Source organism: Panulirus ornatus, chromosome 32 (assembly GCF_036320965.1).
Source record: "Panulirus ornatus isolate Po-2019 chromosome 32, ASM3632096v1, whole genome shotgun sequence".
In the NCBI taxonomy this organism is placed as follows: domain Eukaryota; kingdom Metazoa; phylum Arthropoda; class Malacostraca; order Decapoda; family Palinuridae; genus Panulirus; species Panulirus ornatus.
The window spans coordinates 14,763,063-14,783,878 of NC_092255.1; the positions used below are offsets into that span (position 1 = coordinate 14,763,063).

General features: G+C 47.2%; 1 long non-coding RNA gene across 1 annotated transcript in view; it reads right to left on the minus strand.

Annotated features, from left to right (window-relative positions):
* The window catches only part of LOC139759061 (uncharacterized), a 37,257-nt gene extending 17,882 nt beyond the window's left edge, over positions 1-19,375 (minus strand). The window contains exon 1 of the long non-coding RNA XR_011714991.1: positions 19,242-19,375. This is a non-coding gene — a long non-coding RNA (uncharacterized lncRNA). The remainder of the gene's footprint in view (positions 1-19,241) is intronic.
* Positions 19,376-20,816: the final 1,441 nt, after the last annotated feature.

Here is a 20,816-nt window from a genome sequence, read left to right on the forward strand (position 1 = left end):
GCGGTGGTAGCAGTGTGGGTAGTGGCGGTGGTAGAAGTGTGGGTAGTGGCGGTGGTAGCAGCGTGGGTAGTGGCGGTGGTAGAAGTGTGGGTAGTGGCGGTGGTAGCAGTGTGGGTAGTGGCGGTGGTAGCAGTGTGGGTAGTGGCGGTGGTAGCAGTGTGGGTAGTGGCGGTGGCAGCAGTGTGGGTAGTGGCAATGGTAGCAGTGTGGGTAGTGGCGGTGGTAGCAGTGTGGGTAGTGGCGGTGGTAGCAGTGTGGGTAGTGGCGGTGGTAGCAGTGTGGGTAGTGGCGGTGGTAGCAGTGTGGGTAGTGGCGGTGGTAGCAGTGTGGGTAGTGGCGGTGGCAGCAGTGTGGGTAGTGGCGGTGGCAGCTACAACATACAACATTAGTGACGAGGTTCCTCAGACACCATCGCTAGCGAACCCGTTCATCCCTGGACCGACCAGACCGCCCTGGACCGACCAGACCGTTCTGGACCGACCAGACCGCCCTGGACCGACGAGACCGCCCTGGACCGACCAGACCGCCCTGGACCGACCAGACCGCCCTGGACCGACCAGACCGCCCTGGACCAACCAGACAGTGCTGGACCGACCAAAAACAGACCGTCCTGGACCGACCAGACCGTCCTAGACCGACCAGACCGCCCTGGACCGACCAGACAGTGCTGGACCAACCAGACCGTCCTGGACCGACCATACCGTTCTGGACCCACCAGACCGTCCTGGACCGACCAGACCGTCCTGGACCGACCAGACCGTTCTGGACCCACCAGACCGCCCTGGACCGACCAGACCGTCCTGGGCCGACCAGACCGCCCTGGACCGACCAGACCGTCTTGGATCGACAAGACCGTCCTGGACCGACGATACCGTCCTGGACCGACCAGACAGTGCTGGACCGACCAGACCGCCCTGGACCGACCAGACAGTGCTGGACCGACCAGACCGCCCTGGACCGACCAGACAGTGCTGGACCAACCAGACCGCCCTGGACCGACCAGACAGTGCTGGACCAACCAGACCGTCCTGGACCGACCAGACCGTCCTGGACCGACCGGACCGTTCTGGACCGGCCAGACCGCCCTGGACCGACCAGACCGCCCTGGACCGACCAGACCGTCCTGGACCGACCAGACCGTCCTGCCAGATGATGAGAGTCTCGCTGAGCAAAGCAACTCTCTCAGATTACTCCTTAGCGAGTTGGTTACGTGGGGGGGCAACAGCTGCATTTGTCTCCATTAGTGCTGGAATATCATGTTTGTGAGAGACAGAGAGCCAGAGAAAGAGAGAAAAAAAAAGGGAGAGAGAGAGAGAGAGAGAGAGAGAGAGAGAGAGAGAGAGAGAGAGAGAGAGAGAGAGAGAGAGAGAGAGAGAGTGGTTACAAAGACGACGCGTCTCATATCCTTGACAACTGCCTGCCACAGGTTCGGGACGTCGAGCTCAACACACCTCACACTCTACCCGGACGCGGTAACTTCCCACCTCACATCCACGTCCCTCTCTACCTCAGGTACGAGACGCTACACATGCAGTGCCTTACATGCAGTGAGGTACTGTATGGCATACAGAGTCACAGTATGGCATGCAGAGGCACGGTACGGCATACAGAGGCACAGTATGGCATGCAGAGGCACGGTATGGCATACAGAGGCACGGTATGGCATGCAGAGGCACTGTATGCCATGAAGAGACACTGTATGGCATGCAGAGGCACTGTATGGCATCAGAGGCGCTGTATGGTATGCAGAGGCACTGTATGGCATACAAAGGCACTATATGGCATGCAGAGGCACCGTATTGATACAGAGGCACTGTATGGCATGCGGTGAGGCACTGCGTGGCATGCAGAGGCACTGTATGGCATGCAGTCAGGCATTGTATGGCATACAGAGGCACTTCTGCATGGCATGCAGAGGCACTGTATGGCATACAGAGGCACTGTATAGCATGTAGAGGCACGGTATGTCATGAAGAGGCACTGTATGACATCCGGTGAGGCACTGCATGGCATGCGGTGAGGCACTGTATGGTCTTAGAATCCTACTGAGAATCAGAGGATGGCGTTTTATTTCGACTGATGACTTCAAAGCCCGACGTTATTAGCGTTAATGACCCCGGTAGTCGATACGGCCCAAAAGGTGAAAGAATCGACTGAACTACCATCCATCAGTGAGTGGAGGAATGTCCGTTTTCTATCGTCATCGTCCAGCTCCGAGACAATGGTCGAACCCTGTCTCAGGGAACATGAAGAGGATAAGCTTCACACTCTCCCGTATTACTATATCTATATCACTTTCTTCCCCTCCCCCCACCCCCGGTTAACTAGATATTATTCAAGAAAATAGCTCATAAGGGTGTAAATTAATAGGCATTTTGAGGTGTTTGGGTGTCCATTTTTTTTTTCGATGATTCGAGACAGTCGAAGCGGCACAGTTTCATATCATTCGAATCCCAGACTGGCATTAGATCACCCATAGTGTTGCTGTACGGGCGAGTGTCTTGCGTGATTCACGAGCAGTTTTGGAATTGGAAATGAGCCATTTTGTATACCCATCGGAACTAAAATGCTTGTCTGATACTCAGCGACAATGTGAGCTCGAAACTCACAAGCTAAAGTAGCAAGTTCGATTGCTCAAAGTTCGACGCGGTAATCACATCAACTAGACCAGTGTGAGTCGACTTTGGATCACTTGAGAGAAGCTTCACCTCATTACAGAGTTTCTTACTTACATCGCGTGATGGACGCGTCGGCTATGAGGAACCATTATGACGACCTACGGTTGTGAGTTCGAATGAGGCACTTGACGCGTTCGAATGAGACACTTGACGCGTTCGAATGAGACACTTGACGCGTTTCGAATGAGGCACTTGGCGTGTTTGAATGAGGCACTTGACGCGTTCGAATGAGGCACTTGACGCATTTGAGTGAGGCACTTGACGCGTTGGAATGAGACACTTGACGCGTTTGAGTGAGACACGACGCGTTCGAATGAGGCACTTGACGCGTTCTAATGAGGCACTTGACGCGTTCAGGGAGAGCAACGCGTGCCACCAGCCCCCTGCAGGAGAGGCCACACTCGGCACTCCCTGAGTTAAAAGGAGGCTTCACGTGATGTTTGAGCTGCTCAGCAAAGAACAAGAGACAAATATTTCTTTTTCTCTCATGTGTGTGTGTGTGTGTGTGGAGCCATTTCACTCAGAGGAGCCTAACTTGTCACCTCACTCTCCCTGCCTCAACTTGAGCACTACCTGTCGTAGATTACAGCTCCCGGCAATTTGGGCGCCGGGGTCGGGGTCCCTGTCGGCACGACGGACCCGCTACGATGACAAAAGAAACTGCAAACTTTGTGTCCTCTGACGAAAAAGAATTTCCAGGAACTTTCCCGTGAGTAATGTTAAGTGTCAAGTCGACCCCCTCAGAGACCCCTCACACACGCCCTCCCTTTCACGACTGAGGTCATGGAAAGACGAAACTTTGAATGATTTTCTCCCTATTCTGTTTAACCGAGTTAGATTCGTTTTCGTGTGCTTGAATCAAACACATGTCAAGCATGTTCGGTTCCCCCATGAAATGTATGATACGTAGGAGACTCTTGAAGGTATTATCTTTAGCTCATATCTAGAGATCTATACAGCTGGAGGGGCCACAGTATTACAGAAACCATCGCTCGATAGGGTCTGTACTCCACTATACATCTCTCTGTCACACTTCGGCAATCAAACAAGTCTGCAAATATCTGTTGACAATGACGATAATGAAGGCATAGAAAGGTGAAGACCATTCACAGTTGAGCCCCACACCGGCCTGACTGACCTGATGGTGCTGGCTATCATCATCTTGGTCCACTTCGATGTTCTTCACCTACGAATCAGAGAGCCAATACAACAACACTGTACATCAGCGACTATGGTATTTGATGGCCCCCAGAACGCCCAGAGTGACTTGTACATTATAGGTATTGATATTCGATGGCCTATAAAGGCTTCGAGTGACTTCTTGTGGCATTGGTGTGTGGACACACGTACTGAATACAAGGACGTTCCAAGGAACGGCTTTACGCGTCTGTGGTGTACTTAGGTTCGCTATGAAGACTTGGGCTACGGTAGGATATAACAATGACCAAAAAAATGAATGGCAAAATGATAATCCATGAATACTAATCTTAAACTAGCTTCAGTGTATTTATTACTTGCTTTGTTATCTTTAACGAGCAGTTTAACAAGCAGTTCATGCTTTTGTTGTTCTCGTCATTACCTTTAGTTTTACAGGCCTTCACTTTATTTATCACTTCCTTTACCATCTTTAGTCCAACAAGCCTTCAGTACCTTTATTACTCGCGTTGATTTCTCTATTTTGGCAAACCTTCAATACCTTTATTACCTGTTTTACTCAGTCCTGTAAACAGATGGTCCTCTCTTTTGACTGAGACGCTCCAAGAAAAAGGCCAAATGCACGACGAGCCCCATACACATATGCTAACAATTTAGCAATATTCTTGGCAGGCAAGAAGTTGCTGGCTATTGGGATGCTATAGTCTTGGAGAAATATCTTATTGTTGAGCGGGATAGTTTTGCCGGCAATATGGGAGGTATGAAGAAGGTAAATGGAGGGCATGAATGGTTATCCTACTGAACAATGCCATTCCGCCGTTCAGGGTTTGGTGGCCAGGGAGAGAGGGCGTGGTTGCCTTTAGAAGAGCGAGCAAACAAGAGCCCCCGCGGAGGGCATGAATATATTAATATCTATAGTTAGATATGCCCTTACTATCGCTTTATTATCTATGGGATGGTAAGACTCAGTGCCATTATGACACACTTTATTACCTCTAGTTCCACAAGAACCCAGTGCCTTTATGATACACTTTATTACCTCTAGTTCAACAAGACTTCAGTGAATTTATTACAAGCTTTATTGAAATTAAGTTTCAATAACAATGAACGAATCACATTTTGCAAAACATGGAATTAAGTGAGACGAATTGGAATATAAATGAAAATGACTTCACTTTACTTCGGTCGTTTTAAAACAATTGTTATTCATAGAAGATTAATGATCAATTTACTCCCGCTGGATTAATGAATCGGGGTCTCTCTCTCTCTCTCTCTCTCTCTCTCTCTCCCCTCCGTCTTTCTCCAGTCTTCTTTTCATGCTTCTCTCTCTCTCTCTCTCTCTCTCTCTCTCTCTCTCTCTCTCTCTCTCTCTCTCTCTGTAGATGTCTATTTTTTGATCTCTCTATCTATTTAAGGCTATGTATTTATCATCTATAGGCTATCTGTCGATCTATCGATCTATCTACCATATCATCTCTCTATTTATCTCAAGTCTACATATTTTCCTGTTTCCATCTCATGCACTTTCTCTCCTGCTCTCACTTAAGTCATTCTCACTTCTCACTCTCTTTTGATATACTTCCTGTAATGTTCTCTCTCTCTCTCTCTCTCTCTCTCTCTCTCTCTCTCTCTCTCTGTAGATGTCTATTTTTTGATCTCTCTATCTATTTAAGGCTATGTATTTATCATCTATAGGCTATCTGTCGATCTATCGATCTATCTACCATATCATCTCTCTATTTATCTCAAGTCTACATATTTTCCTGTTTCCATCTCATGCACTTTCTCTCCTGCTCTCACTTAAGTCATTCTCACTTCTCACTCTCTTTTGATATACTTCCTGTAATGTTCTCTCTCTCTCTCTCTCTCTCTCTCTCTCTCTCTCTCTCTCTCTCTCTCTCTCTCTATCTCCCCCTGGTAACCAGCCATCGATCAGGGAGGTATGTTACCGGCATACTACCCGCCTAGGTATATCGGTAGGGTCAGTGACACGGCTGTGCAGTGACTGTCAAGCATCACTCCTATGACCCAGGTAAGCTTGTCTTATCTCACTCTCTCTCAACCACATGTGGGAAATTGGCTTTCAGCACACACACACACACACACACACACACACACACCTGACAGCCCCGTAACTCAGACGACTCGAAGTTCGTGGTGCCACAGAGCTCACACGACACGAGCTTCGCCACCCTAAGATTTCCTGCGGTGAGCACCACGCGCTAAGGCCTCGCCTATCGGCCAAATGCCGTCGTAATCAATCGTCACATGAGGCTTCGGAGCCGACAGCTGCCGACACCTTTGGGGTTCTAACGAGACAATGGCCCTTAAAAGTGGCAAACAATACCACGTCTCTAAACCCATCTTTTCATCTGCTGATAAACTTTCTCAACTCGTCTATCGACAGTGTGTCTATTTCTGTGAATTATATTGATTTACAATACATCTGTAAGTTGTATTTAATTTATTCCATACTCAGTCGCGAATAATGGTCTGGGGTTCACTCTTAGTCGAAGCTGTATCGAAACATTCGTCTCGGTCTGGGAGAGAGAGAGAGAGAGAGAGAGAGAGAGAGAGAGAGAGAGAGCCTGGGACACACACCTGGTCGAAGCTGTTTCGACCCTTCTGTCTCGAAAGGCAGAGCAGAAGCCAGGAACCCACCTGGTCGAAGCTGTACCGAACCTTTCGTCTTGCCAGGCAGATACAAAAAGCTCGGCACAGCTTCGACCATGCGTATGACGAGACTTCGGGGCTTCAGCAGTGTCACAGGAGGTTTCTCTGGGACTGTACCCCTCATCTCGATAAAAATGTCAGTAAATGCAACATGCGCCAGATTTACAAAAGACGACCAACGTAGTTATCTAGATTTACAAAAGACGACGAACGTAGTTATCTAAATTTACAAAAGACGACCAGTGCAGTTATCTAGATTTACAAAAGACGACCAACGTAGTTATCTAGATTTACAAAAGACGACCAACGTAGTTATCTAGATTTACAAAAGACGACCAACGTAGTTATCTACATTTACAAAAGACGACCAACGTAGTTATCTAGATTTACAAAAGACGACCAACGTAGTTATCTACATTTACAAAAGACGACCAACGTAGTTATCTACATTTACAAAAGACGGCCAACGTAGTTATCTACATTTACAAAAGACGGCCAGTGCAGTAATCTAGATTTACAAAAGACGACCAGGGACGTTTTCTTAATCTAGAGCTCGAATGGTTCATCAAGGTCGGAGTTAAAAGTGAAGCGGGCTTCATCGAACATTTTCTTCGACTCTCTATCATCTCGTACGTTGGAAGGTCAATATGAAGTATTTTACGAGCTGATCCCTAAGTTTAGTAGATGGAGGAGGTCAGTTCCGATAATGATATGCATAACAATGGCTCTATAGAACAAGATTATGCATTAGGTCAGATATGAAGCAGGTTCCTGGGTGTTCTCCTCCGTGTTGAACAAGACAAATGATGAACAAAGTCTTAAGAGTGAGGTAGATTACCTCGTTAAAGCAAAGAACAAGCAAGCAGCGTTAAGCATCATTTCGTCTGCTGAACGAAACAGATAGGAACACAGAGAAGTGCGCAACAGACGCTTATATTGCTACTCCCTTTAACGAGTCAGATAGGTACAAGGTTAAGCGCGCAACAGACACCAAATTACCACATCTGTTGAACGAAACAGACCCGAAATAAGCAAAAGCCTTACCACTGCTGTTAAACAAAAGCCAAAGGAAAACCATGACGTTACGAGACATTGTTATTGTTATTGAGAACACCTTCGAAACCCGTCGGGTGTGGAAAGACCCATTGTGTATCTCTCCTGCTTCACTAAGCACCTACCTACTCCTGCTCTTACGTGGGTTGTGCAGCCTTGCAGCCACAGCAGGTCACCTAGCACCCACCTTACCCTGCTCCCGCATGGAATGCAGCCTTTGAAGCTGCAGCTACTGCTACTATTCCTGTTCTCAGAAAGGGAAAACGGAATCTAATCCCAAAGTTTTCTTTTTTTTTTTTTTACGTTTTCTTCCCTAGATGAATGAGAAGTGATTACCCTCTTCCATATTTCTTAGACTTTTTTCCCTGTGCTGCAGTACGGATTATAAACTTCAGACAATGGTGTTATACGTCTTTTGAGAAAATAGATGAACAATGTACACTATATTTACGCGCCTCTTTCGTTTTGAGATACTGGCAAAATATTACGTGGTATCAATGCACTTGGTGCATTTATATGAGTCCTCCTTCTACCATTTTCATTATGTAATCCCAGTTTGTCTTAGAAAACGATGTCTGGGTAGAGCAATGGGAGACATGCGTGTCTCTCTCTTTCTCCTCTTTGACGATTTCTTGACTGCCTTGTACTGGTTACCTTGTACTGATTATCTTGTATTGGTTACCTTGTACTGATTACCTTGTACTGGTTACCTTGTACTGATTACCTTGTACTGGTTACCTTGTACTGGTTACCTTGTACTGGTTACCTTGTACTGATTATCTTGTATTGGTTACCTTGTACTGGTTACCTTGTATTGGTTACCTTGTACTGGTTACCTTGTACTGGTTACCTTGTACCGGTTACCTTGTACTGGTTACCTTGTACTGGTTACCTTGTACTGGTTACCTTGTACTAGTTAACGGAGGAGGAATAAGAAGACTTCTTTCTGATATCCTTTCCAAACATTTGCGCTCTGAGGATTATCCACTGCTATTACGGAACCAGCAATGTCTCCACACTCTCTTATCTTGAGACAAAGTGACTATTATCAGTTCTTACATAAGCTCTTTGGCCTCTTCAAACAAAGGGTACGCCTCTCCAAGCGCGACGGTACGCCTTTCTCGAGCACGGCGACAGTACGGCTCTTTTCGAGCACGACTAAAGGGTCTGTGATCACAATGATTCGAACCTTGAGAACGATGGTACGAGCACTTGAGGCATAACGGTGCGACCACAGAAGACAACGGTACGACCCTTGAGCAAGACTATGCCACACCCTTGAGCACGACGGTACGATCCTTGAGCACAACGGTATGGCCCCTCAGCACGACGGTGCGGCCCTTGAGCACGACTGTACCACACCCCTGAGCACAACTGTACCACACCCTTGAGCACGACGGTATGATACTTGAGCACAACGGTGTGACCCCTCAGCACGACGGTGCGGCCCTTGAGCACGACTGTACCACACCTTTGAGCACGAAGGTACCACCCTTGACCACTACTGTATCACACCCTTGAGCACGACGGTACGACCCTTGACCACGAGAGTCCAACCCTTGAGCGCGTCTGTGTGACTAGTGGATAGGAAAACGTGACCTTTGACCTAGCTAAGCTCTCACATCCAGGTGTTCGTACCTCGCAGGTAACTTAATTAAATCGAGAATATTATCAGACACAGGTAGAAATGGCGTATTCCCCCCCACCCGATCGGTTCAGCCATAACCGTGTCGACTCTGGTGGCCTAAACACGAAAGTCTTTCAAACAAGGATTAAACTTGAACGTAATGGCACAGATTTCAACCGAGATAAGCAAGAATCGCCTGAGCGCGCCCATGCAGACAGACTGCTGTAAACGAACGTATGTTGATACATAGAACTGAGGATCCGTGGGAGATGAGACATAGCTATTCGCGTGAGACCTACCTAGTTGACCTACTTTGGGTGGGATGCTGAAGCGCACGTCACTACGCATCAGCAGATGGAGTTACGTGACCAGACATCAAATAGTGACTGAAAACTGAAGACTTGGTTACTTAACCCTGAGCGTGGTTGGTCCGATCTTCCAGAAGGTGCCAGACTGATGCTCGCTGGAAGATTGGATCTTCAGCTCAGATCTTCCAGAAGCCGTTACACTTATGCTCGCTGGAAGGCTGGATCTTCAGCTCAGAACTTCTAGATCAGATTTACGCTTGCTGGAAGACTGGATCTTCAGCTCAAAACTTCCAGAAGGCGTTAGACTTACGCTTGCTGGAAGACTGGATCTTCAGCTCAAAACTTCCAGAAGGCGTCAGACTTACGCTTGCTGGAAGACTGGATCTTCAGCTCAGATCTTCCAGAAGGCGTCAGACTTACGCTTGCTGGAAGACTGGATCTTCAGCTCAAAACTTCCAGAAGGCGTCAGACTTACGCTTGCTGGAAGACTGGTTCCTCGGCCCAGATCTTCCAGAAGGCGTCAGACTTACGCTTGCTGGAAGACTGGATCTTCAGCTCAAAACTTCCAGAAGGCGTCAGACTTACGCTTGCTGGAAGACTGGATCTTCAGCTCAGAGCTTCCAGAAGGCGTCAGATTTACGCCTGATGGAAGACTGGATCTTCAGCTCAGAGCTTCCAGAGGGCGTCAGACTTACGCTTGCTGGAAGACTGGATCTTCAGCTCAAAACTTCCAGAAGGCGTTAGACTTACGCTTGCTGGAAGACTGGATCTTCAGCTCAGAGCTTCCAGAGGGCGTCAGACTTACGCTTGCTGGAAGACTGGATCATCATCTCAGAACTTCCAGATCAAACTTACGCTTGCTGGAAGACTGGATCTTCGGCTCAGATCTTCCAGAGGGCGTCAGACTTACGCTTGCTGGAAGACTGGATCTTCGGCTCAGATCTTCCAGAAGGCGTCAGTCTTACGCTTGCTGGAAGACTGGATCATCATCTCAGAACTTCCAGATCAGACTCACGCTTGCTGGAAGACTGGATCATCATCTCAGAACTTCCAGATCAGACTTACGCTTGCTGGAAGACTGGATCTTCAGCTCAGATCTTCCAGAGGGCGTCAGACTTACGCTTGCTGGAAGACTGGATCTTCAGCTCAGATCTTCCAGAAGGCGTCAGACTTACGCTTGCTGGAAGACTGGATCATCATCTCAGAACTTCCAGATCAGACTCACGCTTGCTGGAAGACTGGATCTTCAGCTCAGATCTTCCAGAAGGCGTCAGACTTACGCTTGCTGGAAGACTGGATCATCATCTCAGAACTTCCAGATCAGACTTACGCTTGCTGGAAGACTGGATCTTCAGCTCAAAACTTCCAGAACGCGTCAGACTTACGCTTGCTGGAACACTGGACCACAAGGATCGGGGTCGTCACTCAAGCGGGAGAACACTTAATGACAACACAGACCAACGCCACTTTAATTCTGTATGACCGACGTGTAACAACACCTGGAAAACGCACAAGAAAGACACGTCGCCTGACGAGGACGCGATCGCTTGTTTACACCACGTCTGAAAAGTGTAATTACAGTTTGAACGCTTCAGCTTGAAGTTCGTCAACAACACACTCGAGTTCAAATGGCTCATTCCATGAAGAAGGAAGACGTCGAGTCTTTCCTTCAATCTGGTGAAGTGGAAAATGACGAGGCTTGTGTCTTTCCTTCTGGGTGTAATGAAGAATGTTGGCAAAATGGACAATAACTTGAACTGGAAGATTTGATCATCGGGCCCTAAGTTGTTTGGGTTTTAGTGTTAACTGCTCTGTAAATGTGCTGGATACCGTAAATCTAAACCTGACAAGTAATTACACTTGTAGAAAGACTTTCGAACTGGCAAATCCCTCATCTCCTTTCTTCCTCTTGGCACAGATGGTTATCAGAGGCAACTATCTTACTGGAATACAAGCAAAACGAAAGTGGGAAAGTTCGGGTACGATTCCAGTGTCAGTATTCCAGATATATGTCCCTGGATGCTGGAAGAACTCAGGGCGAATTCTAAGATCTTGTCGAGCCGAATCTACCCAAATACAAATCTAATCAGCTATGGTGATAATATAGTATAGTTCCTCTGTGACAAAACCGAGTCTTTGACATGACTGGTGACGTGGGTTGGACTAGATCTTAATATCCCTAAAGAGAAATCAAAAGTGTTTTACTATGACACTTAAGATCTGCCTGTCGAACTAGGCTACACATAATCTCTGCTCTGGATTGACAATAATCAGGAACCTCGAGAAATATCTCCAGAACACGATGGATGGGAGAACACTGAGCAGACTTTAGGGTCATGTTGACCATATCTGGAAATAAGAGTGGTGGCAAACGACTCAAGTTGTCCCTTACCATCAGATCGATGGACGTTTCCGCAACTCCCGCTCTCATCACCTGGACGAAAAGACGGATGAAGCAGCTACGAACGACTTCAGAATCAAGCAGTGGAAGCCATTTGAGGGACGACTCGGTGGGCGAGACAGAACAAGACCATTGAAGCAGACTTCCAGAACTCCCTATACCACCAGGACTCACACATCTTAACTTCGTCACGCACGCGCTTTACGATCCTGATATCGCTACCCCGGACGCACCATTACTCAGCTCCTCACACACTCAGTCAAGTCACAAATGGACACAAGCAAAAGGAAATTGGATGAACATACTCACGAGTTTCCTTCAAATACCTATAGATGAAGCGAGCTAGTAATTTTCACCTTCCCTCCCATACTTCACTATAGATTATCGTGTCGTAATATTTCGTTCAATTACTTAACATCCCACAAGATGTTTGGTTTGACCAGTCTGTCTGTAAACGATAAAGTCCTCTACTCTTGGTGTCTGGTGACAGAACGATAGCGGGAATTACTGTCGACAGAGCCACAGTGAACAGCTCCAGATGACGAGTTTGGTACACGGCAGATGCATGGAAATCACAAACCGGGTCGTCTAGAACACTAATACTTAGTCATGTGGACTGAAGGTCTCTAGCCATCGCTGGGTTACCAAGAGAAGGTCGCACAGTGACCGTGTTCATGATCATGCCAAAGATGCCTGTCTGCATGCTTCCAGCGCCTCCTTATACAGACCCACTCTGATCTAAAGCCACAATCTTGTACACCACTCCCGCCCCAGCAACCCGTGATGACTGGAACACAGAGAAACTTATGAGGACCCAGCTGGACACCTGTGGTATTACGCATTATGATCACTCTGGGCCTGAGACACACCAGTAATGACAGACATCCAAACTACACCGGGTGCTGTGATGTTGTCACTACCAGTCGTGTGTCAAGTTTACGTCTGGAAAGTCACAGTTACGTCTATGGACGTCCGTGGTGTAGCGGTTATCCTCAGTGGTGTAGCGGTTAGCGTTGCTGACCCGGGCGCATTCACGGGCCGCCCAAGGGTCGAGTCCGCAAAGGTTCGAATCCCGGTTGCGGCAGTCGGTTCTCAATTAACCCAGCTGTTTATCTTCCCCTGAAGGCTGGTCGATCAAACGGATACGTGGCCCGTCACGGCTCTGCTCTGCACACACTATACTTGCCTCCACCTACCCCCTGCTATTGTACCCACTGTACGTTCTATACTTGCCTCCACCTACCCCCTGCTATTGTACCCACTGTACGTTCTATGCCACGCCGAAGCTGTCATCAGTGACCTAGGGTGGTGGGCAGCGGGAGACGAGTGGGTCTGGCTTGTGAGGGTGTAACAAGGTAAGGAGGGAGGAGTGGTGAGAGAGGAGGCTCAGATGTGACACCTACATACAGCGCAGTAGTGAAGGAGCAGATGTAGGAATAAGCAGGACTATACAAAAAATGAAGTTAGTGACAATTTAGGATGTTATTCGTACCTTGTGTTTAAGGGCTGTATCATACCATGATAATGAACCTTCCCTACCCCCTCCTTTAATAAGCACACACACCACACATACACACACACACACACACACACACGGGCCATGTCCTCCCCTTCATCCACAGAAGCAAATGTCACCAGCGTTAGGTTGGCCTTCACACCTGCTGCTGGGTTGGTCATACCACCTATGTCGTAGGTCAAGGATGCATTTGAACAATTACTTCACCAATTTCCCTTACTATTATTACCTAAGCAATCTTCGAGTATAATGAATATGAAAAAGGAGAATCATTTTGCCTCACATCATCAACTGTTCCATGTCATGTGTGACAGTTTACAGCGTGTGACATAAGTATGGTGTTGGCTGTGGTGTGGCGGTGTGTATACAGAGATGTTGTGATGATGATGGGAGAAGGAAGGGATGAGGCTCAGCACCACATACCTGCAGCCACCAGTTGTGGTCGGGACGCAATCTACATCATGGGAATGTTGATATTATATGGTGATGGTGTTGGGGGTCTGGTGTGGGTAAAGTATGAACAAGATATCGCATCCTGTCCTCCGCTGTGACATGGAGACATATAACCTGTGGTTCTTGTTAGCTTTTGAGCGATACTTAGAACATGAGAGTGTTTGCTGGTGTGTGTTAGGAAACGTGAATTAAATACGAGCTCATCTGATTAATGATATGCAGGGTTTAATGACGGATTATAAATTAGTATTGCTTGATGTAAGTTCAATAAACTGGTGAAATGGGTACGAGTAACGAAATGTCGTACTGGACAGATAATTGACTTTGTGTTATATTCCCATTTACTATAGACATATCATTAGTAGATTGAGTATGATGGTGGTGGGTATATTTGAAAGGTTATATCAGAGCTGCTCATCTCCAGGGTGAAGCAATGTAAAGAGTTTCTTGCGATATTATCGACTAATGCCAAAATTGATATCTGCATGATCACTCATGACGAACTCCAGGCTAATATGTGGCTTATACCATACCACACATCACCACTACCACAGAACCTGACTCCCACCACACTCACGCCACACTCCTACCTCACTCTCGCCACACTCCTACCACACACGCCACACTCCTACCAAACTCACGCCACACTCCCACCACACTCACGCCACACTCCTACCTCACTCACGCCACACTCCTACCACACTCACGCCATACTCCTACCACACTCACGCCACACTCTTACCACACTCACGCCACACTCCTACCACACTAATGCCACATTTACACCACACTCACGCCACACACCCACTACACTCACGCCACACTCCTACCACACTCACGCCACACTCCTACCACACTCACGCCACACTCTTACCACACTCACGCCACACTCCTACCACACTCACGCCACACTCCTACCACACTCACGCCACACTCGCACCACACTCACGCCACACTCCTACCACACTCACGCCACACTCCTACCACACTCACGCCACACTCCTACCACACTCAAGCCACACTCCTACCACACTCACGCCACACTCCCACCGCACTCACGCCACACTCCCATCGTACTCACACCACACTCACTCCACACTCCTACCACACTCACGCCACACTCCTACCACACTCACGCCACACTTCCACCACACTCATGCCACACTGCTACCACACTCATGCCACACACCCACCACACTCACGCCACATTCCCACCACACTCACGCCACACTCGCACCACACTCATGCCACACTCCTACCACACTCACACCACACTCCTACCACACTCACGCCACACTCCTACCACACTCACGCCACACACTCACCACACGCACGCCACACTCCACGGAAAAGCCTACCATTGGTCTCATTTCTCCTTACGTCGTATAATATGCTTCTTACTCACTAAATTCCTATCACATGTTCAGCATTACAGGAAACCATCAAACTTTGCGTCATGAATATATCATCCACGAGAAACGTTAAACCACATTTGAACACGCATCCATACAAGGTGCAGCCATTCATACTGTAGGACTTTTGATATAAAAACTTAGGAACTCATTATTCTGTGGTGTTATGTAGATTGTATATGTACTTTTATATGTAAGATGATTACATGTTGCAGTGAAGTCTTCAACAGGACCAAACTTCAGAAAGCAATTTGTTGACAAAAACGAACGATCCCATTTGAACAATCTAACAATCTAGCTACACTTTAGAAAATGGGATGATGTGGTGGGAAGCGAACAACTAGGAACTAGTGAAGTGCTGTTCAAAACGTAACATCGCGCAGGAGGTTTACAGTACAACCTCATCACTAATGTTATCTTCAAACCTTTTTCCTCTTTCTTTATGTAGACGTCTTCATTCCGCTACCCCCTCACACTACGTACACCTCATGCTTCACTGTCCGCTACCCCCTCACACTACGTACACCTCATGCTTCACTGTCCTCTACCCCCTCACACTACGTACACCTCATGCTTCACTGTCCTCTACCCCCTCACACTACGTACACCTCATGCTTCACTGTCCGCTACCCCCTCACACTACGTACACCTCATGCTTCACTGTCCGCTACCCCCTCACACTACGTACACCTCATGCTTCACTGTCCTCTACCCCCTCACACTACGTACACCTCATGCTTCACTGTCCTCTACCCCCTCACACTACGTACACCTCATGCTTCACTGTCCTCTACCCCCTCACACTACGTACACCTCATGCTTCACTGTCCTCTACCCCCTCACACTACGTACACCTCATGCTTCACTGTCTCTACCCCCTCACACTACGTACACCTCATGCTTCACTGTCCGCTACCCCCTCACACTACGTACACCTCATGCTTCACTGTCCGCTACCCCCTCACACTACGTACACCTCATGCTTCACTGTCCTCTACCCCCTCACACTACGTACACCTCATGCTTCACTGTCCTCTACCCCCTCACACTACGTACACCTCATGCTTCACTGTCCGCTACCCCCTCACACTACGTACACCTCATGCTTCACTGTCCTCTACCCCCTCACACTACGTACACCTCATGCTTCACTGTCCTCTACCCCCTCACACTACGTACACCTCATGCTTCACTGTCCTCTACCCCCTCACACTACGTACACCTCATGCTTCACTGTCCTCTACCCCCTCACACTACGTACACCTCATGCTTCACTGTCCTCTACCCCCTCACACTACGTACACCTCATGCTTCACTGTCCTCTACCCCCTCACACTACGTACACCTCATGCTTCACTGTCCGCTACCCCCTCACACTACGTACACATGCTTCACTGTCCGCTACCCCCTCACACTACGTACACCTCATGCTTCACTGTCCGCTACCCCCTCACACTACGTACACCTCATGCTTCACTGTCCTCTACCCCCTCACACTACGTACACCTCATGCTTCACTGTCCTCTACCCCCTCACACTACGTACACCTCATGCTTCACTGTCCTCTACCCCCTCACACTACGTACACCTCATGCTTCACTGTCCTCTACCCCCTCACACTACGTACACCTCATGCTTCACTGTCCTCTACCCCCTCACACTACGTACACCTCATGCTTCACTGTCCTCTACCCCCTCACACTACGTACACCTCATGCTTCACTGTCCTCTACCCCCTCACACTACGTACACCTCATGCTTCACTGTCCTCTACCCCCTCACACTACGTACACCTCATGCTTCACTGTCCTCTACCCCCTCACACTACGTACACCTCATGCTTCACTGTCCTCTACCCCCTCACACTACGTACACCTCATGCTTCACTGTCCTCTACCCCCTCACACTACGTACACCTCATGCTTCACTGTCCTCTACCCCCTCACACTACGTACACCTCATGCTTCACTGTCCTCTACCCCCTCACACTACGTACACCTCATGCTTCACTGTCCTCTACACCTTCACACTACGTACACCTCATGCTCCACTGTCCTCTACCCCCTCACACTACGTACACCTCATGCTTCACTGTCCTCTACACCTTCACACTACGTACACCTCATGCTCCACTGTCCTCTACCTCCTCACACTAAGTTTTCCCTCCCACAATCCTTAACCCTCCCTCCATCAACCCGGCCCTCACGGTGACTACACCCCTGGTAGTTATATCATTATCATGTACTACGTATTATCACTTATCATTAGTCTTTAACGATAACTATAGTTATCATCACTTATCATTAGTCTTTAATAATAACTATAGTTATCATCACTTATCATTAGTCTTTAACGACAACCATAGTTATCATCACTTATCAATAGTTTAACGATAACTATAGATATCATCACTTATCATTAGTCTTTCATGATAACTAAAGTCATCATCACTTATCATTAGTCTTTAACGATAACTATCATCTATGAATCTTTATTTCGTATTTGGGTTACGGTAACATCAATATCACAACCAGTGAATCACTGGTGTGGTAGGATGAATGACAGTGTGGTCACACGGGGCCGGACTGAGCTCGGAGAACGTCTCTCGGCTTCGAACTCACGAGTTGATTCCCGTCAGGTTCACTTGCCACGGAGAGGAGGAGCGACGGCGCAATTACTTCTCGTTAGGTTTTATCGAAGTCGAAGTGAACACCACGTACGGTTGTGGTGGAGGAAACCAGTACCAACCTCGACATGACTGGCAAAGCTTCGAGGAGTGAAAGCTTCGATGTAACGAGTCGATACTCCGCTGGGTTCGAACCTCATGGAAAGAAAGGCGGCTGTACCCACTGTACGTTCTATACTTGCCTCCACCTACCCCCTGCTATTGTACCCACTGTACGTTGCCTCCACCTACCCCCTGCTATTGTACCCACTGTACGCTCTATACTTGCCTCCACCTACCCCCTGCTATTGTACCCACTGTACGTTCTATACTTGCCTCCACCTATCCCCTGCTATTGTACCCACTGTACGTTCTATACTTGCCTCCACCTACCCCCTGCTATTGTACCCACTGTACGTTCTATACTTGCCTCCACCTACCCCCTGCTATTGTACCCACTGTACGTTCTATACTTGCCTCCACCTATCCCCTGCTATTGTACCCACTGTACGTTCTATACTTGCCTCCACCTACCCCCTGCTATTGTACCCACTGTACGTTCTATACTTGCCTCCACCTACCCCCTGCTATTGTACCCACTGTACGTTCTATACTTGCCTCCACCTACCCCCTGCTATTGTACCCACTGTACGTTCTATACTTGCCTCCACCTACCCCCTGCTATTGTACCCACTGTACGTTCTATACTTGCCTCCACCTACCCCCTGCTATTGTACCCACTGTACGTTCTATACTTGCCTCCAACTACCATATAATAGGCACACTTCACAGATAAACGTACAGATATACGTACTTTGACCAAGATAGCAAATTTTAGATAACTCCAATGGTATCAGAACCCAATGATCATAACGCGATATTTGGAAGATCACAAGCGAAGTGGCATTCAAGAGGAGTTTTGGCTACCGACCTCAGACAGCCGTTGAATAGCTGTGTATTTCGCTTGTTGGCAACCTAACTAAAGTCACGTGACTCGCATTTAAGATCCAAAATTTCTGACTAATTTTGGGGGTAAAATCCCTTTTTCACCCTTAATCAGTCGGTGCATAAGGACAAAAGTTTCTTTTTCCCTCCGTGACGTATATATATATATAACCCACCTAGTTAATCTTATGGTCATTTTAACCCTTAAGCCACCGGTGCATAAGGTCAAAGGCCTATCATTCTAAAGTGACATAAGTGATCCGCATCGGATTCGAAGCCAACCACAAGGAGTTGACACACACACACACACATATCAACCTAGGCGTTCCTAATGACGGTACAACCCGACACTTACACACACGTTATGTAGTCCTGGATGACCCCATGTTGTCGTCTGGACGCAGCTGTAGCGACACACACACACTACACCATCCTTGACACTTGCAGAGTGGGGGAAAAGAGCGTCCTCCTCCTCACCACTACATCAACAGCAGCGGCAAGCGGCGGCCATGTTGACGCATGCGCACTAGCGCAATAGGAAGACTATAAACACATAACTCGACCCTCGTCTTTATTTGAGACGTCTGGTTTAAGTTTACGAATCACAGAACGTAATTAGACCGAAGGAGGTTTAAGATATAGATAAATGGTAGTTTAGTTTATTCAGATAACTATAGTAGGATATAGAGAGAAGTGTGATGGATGATGACGTATATATGAACTTTCGAAATGGAATGGTATAGAGACAGAACGTATAGTCATGGCGCTAGATTTACATGACCCAGCCCTTCCCATTCTTCCTCATTATGCAGACGGTAACCACATGCAAACTTCTACTTATACCTTTCATCCTCTATCCATGTTCTTCAAGGATCTTCATAAATTCCCGTCTAATATTCCTATTCTTCAAAGATTCTTCATAAATTCTGTCCAATATTCAAGGATGTTCAGAAATCTCTAGTGTAATGTTCATATGCTTCAAAGATCTTCATAAATTACGTACAGTATTCAAGGATCTTCATAAATTACGTACAGTATTCAAGGATCTTCATAAATTCCGTATAGTATTCAAGGATCTTCATAATTTCTCCGTATGATAAGCATATTCTTCAAAGATCTTCATAAATTCCGTCTAATACCTTTGGATCTTCATAAAATTCCCGTCTAATATCAATATTCTTGAAAGATCTTCAAAAATTCCGTCAAATATTCAAGGATCTTCATAAATTCCCGTATAACAATCAAATTCTTCAAAGATCTTCATAAACTCCCCGTCTAATATTCATTCGACCCCAGGTTCCTGCCCTGCGCCAAATATTCCCCCTCCACCAGGGATCTTCTGCCTGAACATGCCTGGTTCGCCCTGGAACACCTCACATCTTGAGGGACATGTTATTTCCCTGCTGTATTCGCAGGAGACGTGAGGCTGGCGAAAACATGCCACTCATGTGGTCACAAGCCGTGCCTTCATGCAGACACACACACACACACACACACCACACACATATGCATACGTACATAAATACACACACATAAACACACATATACATACATACACAAACACACACACATACATAAACATACACACTCTCTTTGGACTTCCCTTTTTCATGTGTGTATATGTGTGTGTGTGTGTGTGGACCTGTAAGCCACCATCTCCAATGTGGATAACGAGTGGTAAAAGTTATGGTGTGCCAAGTGCCACGCCAATAAACTTACTCTCACGGGGTATATTCTTCTCTTCTTTTCCAGAGACCAGAATGTGCTTTTGGAGAGACGATATATATATATAATATATATATATATATATATATATATATATATATATATATATATATATATATATATATCCTATGATGTGATATTACGCGAAAGTGAACTTGGGAACTTATAGTGTTTCATTTCCCCGTGGACTCATAGGAATATGTAT